Consider the following 6,867-nt stretch of genomic DNA (forward strand, 5'->3'; position numbering starts at 1 on the left):
TGATCCAGTCAGACTGCTCCAGACTCTAAAGTGTGTCCAATGACTCAGCAGCAGCTCACTGACGTCACTGCACACAATCCCTGCCACCCACCTGTAATACAAATATATGAAAACAAACTGTATTTAAAAACTATTCACGGTCATCGGGGCAGGGCTGTGTGGAGAACAGAGCCAGGTCTATCAGGGGCCCCTGAAAGGCTGGGGCCAGAGCCAGGTCTATCAGGGGCCCCTGAAAGGCTGGGGCCCGGTGCCAGAGCCCACTTTGCCAAGGCCTTAAAACGACTCTGGGAGGAGGGAGAGGGCGAAACAGGGGGAGGGGAGGTGGAGAGAAAGCAATCAGAGAGAGGAAAGAAGTGGAGATGGGTGTATGGATTGATGGGTGGATGGATGGATGGGTGGGTGGGTGAATGGATGGATGGATGGAAGGGTAGATGGATGGTAGGGTAGATGGATGAATGGGTGGGTGGGTGGGTGGGTGTGTGGATGGTTAGATGAATGAAATGGAAATTATGTTTATAAAGCGCTCGCAGGCCGAGGCGTCTTGGCACTGAAACAATGAGACAACAGTGCACTGACAGTTGCTAAAGCTAGTTAAGACGGAAACAGCCAGGACTCCAAGCAAGTTAGTTTGCAGCCTCATGGCAGTTGGCATCTAATTCCATAATTTGGAGGCACGATAGGCAAAACCTCTGCCCCCCCAACTGGCTCTGCAATATTTCGGTGTTTGAACAAGACCCCCATTCGTTGATCTTAAGTTCCTCGTGGGATCATACCTTGGGAAGAGTTTCTGGATATCGGCTGCTCGGCCACCGTAAAGTGCCTTATGGACCTGACAGAGAGCCTTAACCTCCACTCTGTGCTGGGTGGGAAGCCACTGGAGTGATCTGATTCCAGCTGAAGTGGAATGAATGGCCTTTCAGAATATTTAAAAGCAAACGGGCAGCTGCGTTTTGAAGAGACTGTAATTTTGCCAGCTGAGCTTTATGAATGCCCACAAACAGAGCATTACAGTAGATAATATTGGTCAAACAGGAATGAAAACTGATGTCCGGGACTTCCGGATCTCTTGATACGGATATAATAATTTGGGAATCATCCGCATAGGAGACCAGGGTGAAGCCACGCTCTCCAACAATTGTGGCTAGTGGGGTGACTTATAGGTTGAAAATGGTGGGTGATAGAGCTGAGCCCTGCGGCACCCCACAAGGAAGATGGGAGGTGTCAGATTGCAGATGACCCCAGATGATACTCTGCTCTCTGGATGCAAGGAAGGAGGTGAGGAGGGCCAGGGCCATCTCCCCAATCCCCAAAGTCTTCAGCCGCTGCACTAACACCGTTCGATTCACGCTGTCAAATGCTGCCGATAGATCTAGGAGGGTGAGGATGACCCAGCCGCCCCTTGTCAACCTGACCACAAATCCCTTCTGTAGCCATTATCAGCGCCATGAACGGAAGCCATGCTGGCTATAATCTAACAAATTGTTACATTCAAGGAATTGAGTCAGTTCCATATTCATTGTTTTTTACAGGATTTTGGCTGCTGGTGGCAAACAGGAGATTGGACGGTAGGGCAGGTTTCTTTAGGATCGGCCTGATACAGACTTTTTTCCAGGCACATGGAAAACTCCCTGAGTCAAGTACTTTGTTAAGAAGGGGGGTTACATAAGCACTAATTGTGTCTGGAACTTAATGAAGAATTGCGGGAGGACACGGATCATTAGGTGAGCCTGACTTGGTGGTTAAAAGAAGGTGCTTCACCTGCTGTGGTGTGAAACTTAAAAAGCTTATGAGTTGGCTCTGAGAGCTGACCACGTCCTCTGATAACTTAGAGTAAGCAGTTGTAGTGGTTACGGTAGGAAGGAGCTCGTCATAAATATTTTGGACTTTTGATTGAAAAAAAACTAGCCAGCTTATTACAAAAGGCTTGATCAGGCTTAAACTGAGGGATGGGTCGGTGGCTGGATGGATGGAAAGAGAGAGAGAGAGATTGCACAAGAACGTTAAGAGAGCGAAGCTGATTTGAACATTTTTGCCAGGGTCGCTGCTGGTTGCCCGTCCCGTCCGGCTAGGAAGGACCACGCGGAGGCAGGAGCTGCTGGTACCACAGAGTCCTATATCACTACCACTGGAGCGGGGGTGTCACTTCTTCTTGTCCTAATAACCCCCCTCCTTTCTGTCCCCCTCCCCAGCAGAAGTAATGTCCAGGTGTCTGGGGAGGGACAACTCTCTGTTGCTGCAGGGTCCTGCTTTCCTGTGTTGTACACTACTACATACAGTGCTTAATTTGTAAAAGAATGAGAGCCGGGCCCAAAGTTGTACTCAGAAGCCCACAGCCGGCGCTACTGAATGTCGGGTGCTGAATACCAAGGCTGAGCAGTCTGGATTCCACCTCATGGTTCTTTAATCCAGATAATCTCGCCTCCTTAATCTCACTCCTGTAGGTCCCTGCTTTCTCCCCTTGGCACTTTTTTCATCGTTCTCCCCCCTTGTGTGTTTTTCACTACCTCATTATGGGTCAAAGTCTGATGAGGAAAAATAAGTGCCGGCCCCCAAATAGAGAGTGCTGATGGGCCCCATCTGTGACCACCTGCTCAAATAAGCCCTAAACATTATCTTACCCCACGGTTGACAAATGAAAGAATTTAGGGCCATCAGGAGGGGTGAGGGGAAGAAGAAAAACAGACAGGAAGGAGAAGAATGAAAGGAAAGAAAACACGAAAAAAGTGTGCTGAGGAAGAGAATACACACAAGCCACTCCATGACCACATCTGCTCGACCCATCACTGTGGACTTCTGCGTTTTAGCTGTTGCTTCAAATACTATGGTGGCCTCATGGTCCTCGGGAGGGGGGTAATCTGGCCTGGCTCATGGTGGTCTGGCTCATGGTGGTCTCATGATCCTACGGGTGGTCTGGCTCCTGGTGGTCTCATGAGCCTACGGGTGGTCTGGCTCCTGGTGGTCTCATGAGCCTACGGGAGGGGTGTAATCTGGTCTCACTCATGGTGGTCTCATGATCCTATGGGTGGTCTAGCTCATGGTGGTCTAATTAGCCTACGGGTGGTCTGGCTCCTGGTGGTCTCATGAGCCTACGGGTGGTCTGGCTCCTGGTGGTCTCATGAGCCTACGGGTGGTCTGGCTCCTGGTGGTCTCATGAGCCTACGGGAGGGGTGTAATCTGGTCTCACTCATGGTGGTCTCATGATCCTATGGGTGGTCTAGCTCATGGTGGTATAATGAGCCTACGGGTGGTCTGGCTCCTGGTGGTCTCATGAGCCTACGGGTGGTCTGGCTCTTTCTTCCAAACATCTTGTGTCGGTGTAGATGCGGCCAAAGAGTGGGATCTCTTCTTTTTCTAGTTTACGCTTGACTGGATTCAGTCAATCCAACGCCGTCCTGCTGGAGGTCTCGCCTACTCAGCCAGGAAGCCCAGACTCTGGGCCTCATTTATGAGGTTTTGGGTAGGGCAGCACCAAAAGGAATCTTGCTGTACTGCTCTATGCCAGAACAAAAGGGCAGGAATGTGCCGTATCTATGTGATACAGCGCATTCCTGTCCTATCCCCCAGCGGAGGCGCACAATGGGCTGCCATCCGCCAATACAGGCATCCTTTCTCCATGGTGCAATGCAAGGGTGCCTGCGTTGCAGGGTTGATTGATTTTGTGAAGGAAGGGAGACCTTCCTGCACAAAGTCAATCACAAGAGGCGATTTCCTTTGTCTATTAGTGCGGCAGACTGCAGCACTAATAGAAAAAGGAAAGCAGGGGGGGGCGGGACATAAAATAAATCTCCTTGTTGTGCCTCCCTAATGCCACCCCTGGGGTGGCGTTAGATTCTGTCATATTCCCAGGTTCACAATGTATCGTACATCAGGGAATGCGTCAGGTTCCATGAGTGTTGTGTGGGAACACCCACAGTAACACCCATGGAACACCCTTTTCATGCAGTGTTCTGAGTGAAAGGGGCACATATTTATAAGGAGAACAAAACAGGGTCCTGACTCTTAACCAGCAAGGCTTAGTCAAATTGATCAGTGCAACAAAACAGCTGCCAGTGCTGGACACAATTAAATCAACTTATTGTAAAAAGACTGTTACGAACAAAACAGATCAGTCGGTTGTCACTAACGTCACTAGTTTATTTTGGTAAATGAATTACTTCATCAATTTATTTCTCATTTTCTCTCAAAAAGCATTTTTTTATGCATATATACAAGATATACAAAATGTTCAAACAGTAGAAAACAAATAAACATTTACAATTTGTCCTCACATCCACTCTCCACACTGTTTACACCATACATTCATTCAACACTCACCATGCATACAACATAAACCACTGAGGTATAGACCTTTGTCAAAAAAAGCAATATTTAAACCAACCAATTAATTAGTGGATCCAATAGTTACAATACTTTTTCTATGCATTTTTTCATGACAAATCTTTTTGGACTGAAACCTGTAATATCGTATTACAGGACTTGTAGTAATTTTGTTTTAACAAAGGTCAATTTAGGTCGACGCTTTTCGAACCCCGTACTGCGGGGTTCTCGTCAGGACCAGAAAGATTTCTACAAAACAAAAGACAACAATTTCCATATTAAAAACCTATAACATTGCCAAACTCTAATTAACAACAAAACAGCCACCAGTCGGCTCCACCACGCCTACCTTGACAATCCCGCTATTGATGTTTCTTTAGTTGTATGATAAATATTGTGTTTTGAAATTCTGCATACAGGAAGACAAGGACATAACAATAATGACTTAATATTCATTGCACCGACCACTACATGTCCTATCTGCACATCCAATGTGCACTCTGGCACTGACCTTTTAGATGAAGTGCGAATCCTGACCAGTACTCGTGATGGCAAGAACCATTATTCCAACTTGTAAAGGGTAATTGGCTTGGCCGCTGAAAGTTGGCTGCTAGTACTCCACTTGCCCTGTAAAATGTAACAAACCATCTAACATCCACTTAAGTCGAGTTCGGATGAGGTAATCTCGTCCATGGTTGTAAAACGGACTTACTTTTGAAATTGGCGTGGCGCGCCTGGTCATATACAGGCAGTGTGCCTTCCCACGTGTTTATTTACTCAAAGACGCCCGTTTCAAGGAACATAATAAAAGGCAGCTTTAGTTTCTATGACCCCCGAGCGGCTCTGTCTCTATCTCGTAAACTCCCTAGAGCGGAGAAGTGGTCTTCCAGCATGCTTCTAGCGCCCCGGGTCCGATAGCGCTGCCTGGTAACTCGTGACGAAGCATTCCCTTACCTAACAGCGCCTCTGTTGCGATCTCGCGATGGCTCCTCATCCGCTTCCTGCCTCGTGTAGCGGTCATGTGATCGGCACTTGCGATCTCGCGATGGCTCCTCATCCGCTTCCTGCCTCGTGTAGCGGTCATGTGATCGGCACTTGCGATCTCGCGATGGCTCCTCATCCGCTTCCTGCCTCGTGTAACGGTCATGTGATCGGCACTTGCGATCTCGCGATGGCTCCTCATCCGCTTCCTGCCTCATGTAGCGGTCATGTGATCGGCACTTCTTAAAGGGACATATACCTCTGAAACATTGTCCCCGAACAGCGCATGCTCTGGATGATAGTTGAAATCATGATTGATTGGACATACTGTAATGATTTAGTTTTTGGGATTATATGTCAATCCGTCATTTTACATTTGATTGAAGGACTTCTGGTCCCCAGTTTAAACGTGGGTGCACCTCACTAGAATTTCACATAGGCGAAAGTACTGAAACATCATAGCACCTCATCCCTCCAAGTCTGCCAATCATATAGTGTGTGGTTGATGCAGTCTGTCTCCTATTAACACTACCCTCGCTTGTGCCATCCGTACTTGAAACCAATGGGATGACAATACTTTTTCTCCTTCAAACATCATCGTGCATGTATAGTGAATGCTAAGCTCAGAAACGTATCGATCTTTACATGCCACAATGTGACACAGTAGCCTCCCCTGGTTTAGTCAAATGACCCATTATCATGAGGTCTTTCATTGATCTGCTGAATGAGTGATTCAAGGGGTCCCCTTAAACACTTCCGAAATTTCGTTAAATCCAGTAAAGGCAGTGTTATATTTCATGATAAGTAAGGCCTCTCTTTGTGCCAGTTTAGCCTCCGTGCCGCTGCCTCTAGGATCCTGCTCAATGTCCAGCGAAGGTCTTCCTCTTTGTGTTTACACACTTCCCAGTGTTGAACTAATGGCACTTTTGGAACTGCTCGTCGTATCCTGGACTTATGCTGAGTAATTCTCTGCCTTGCTTCCTGGGAGGTTTTGCCAATATACAATTTTGGACAAGGACACCATACCCCATACATTATATTCATCGTTTGGCAACTGGTGAACGCTTCGTGTTTCCAATGTATTCCATTGAAAGTGAAAACGGAACCCTCCCCCGTTGAATCACAACATGTGCAGTTACCGCACCTGTGGTGTCCAACTACTGGGGGTAACCCCAACATCCCTCTCAGTGTAATTTTTGGTTCACGTGGAAGGGCTGCTCGCACTATATGATTTGCCACACTTCTCTCTTTTTTATAGGCGAACAACGGAGGTTCTTTTAAATCACCATGTAGGTCTTTAACCAGGTGCCAATTTTGCATGACCAATTTACGCAACTGATTTGTATTTGGTCCAAAGGTACTTACACAGACAATCCTTTTTTGGTCCTTTTTCGTCTTTTTCTGTAACAGTTTCTCTTGGGACCCACCATGCCCTTTTTAATGCATGTTTTATAAGTTTTTTAGGGTAGCCCCTTTCCAATAATCATTCCATAAGGCCATTCGCATGGATGAAATACTCGTCTTTGTTGGAACAATTTAGTCGAATTCTCAGAAATTGGCCAAACGGCA

The 6,867-nt window shown here is 47.2% G+C and overlaps 1 protein-coding gene across 2 annotated transcripts in view; it reads right to left on the reverse strand.

Moving 5' to 3' along the window:
- LOC147663445 (uncharacterized) overlaps positions 1–5,301 on the reverse strand; it is a 60,555-nt gene extending 55,254 nt beyond the window's left edge. For both annotated transcript variants that reach the window (XM_086950450.1, XM_086950449.1), the window contains exons 1-3: positions 5,030–5,301; positions 4,829–4,944; positions 4,667–4,726 (exon numbers count right to left, since the gene is read on the reverse strand). The gene's annotated coding sequence lies outside the window, so the exon portion shown is untranslated. The remainder of the gene's footprint in view (positions 1–4,666; positions 4,727–4,828; positions 4,945–5,029) is intronic.
- Positions 5,302–6,867: the final 1,566 nt, after the last annotated feature.

The sequence above is a fragment of the Lissotriton vulgaris genome, unplaced genomic scaffold (genome assembly GCF_964263255.1).
Source record: "Lissotriton vulgaris unplaced genomic scaffold, aLisVul1.2 SCAFFOLD_735, whole genome shotgun sequence".
Lineage (NCBI taxonomy): Eukaryota > Metazoa > Chordata > Amphibia > Caudata > Salamandridae > Lissotriton > Lissotriton vulgaris.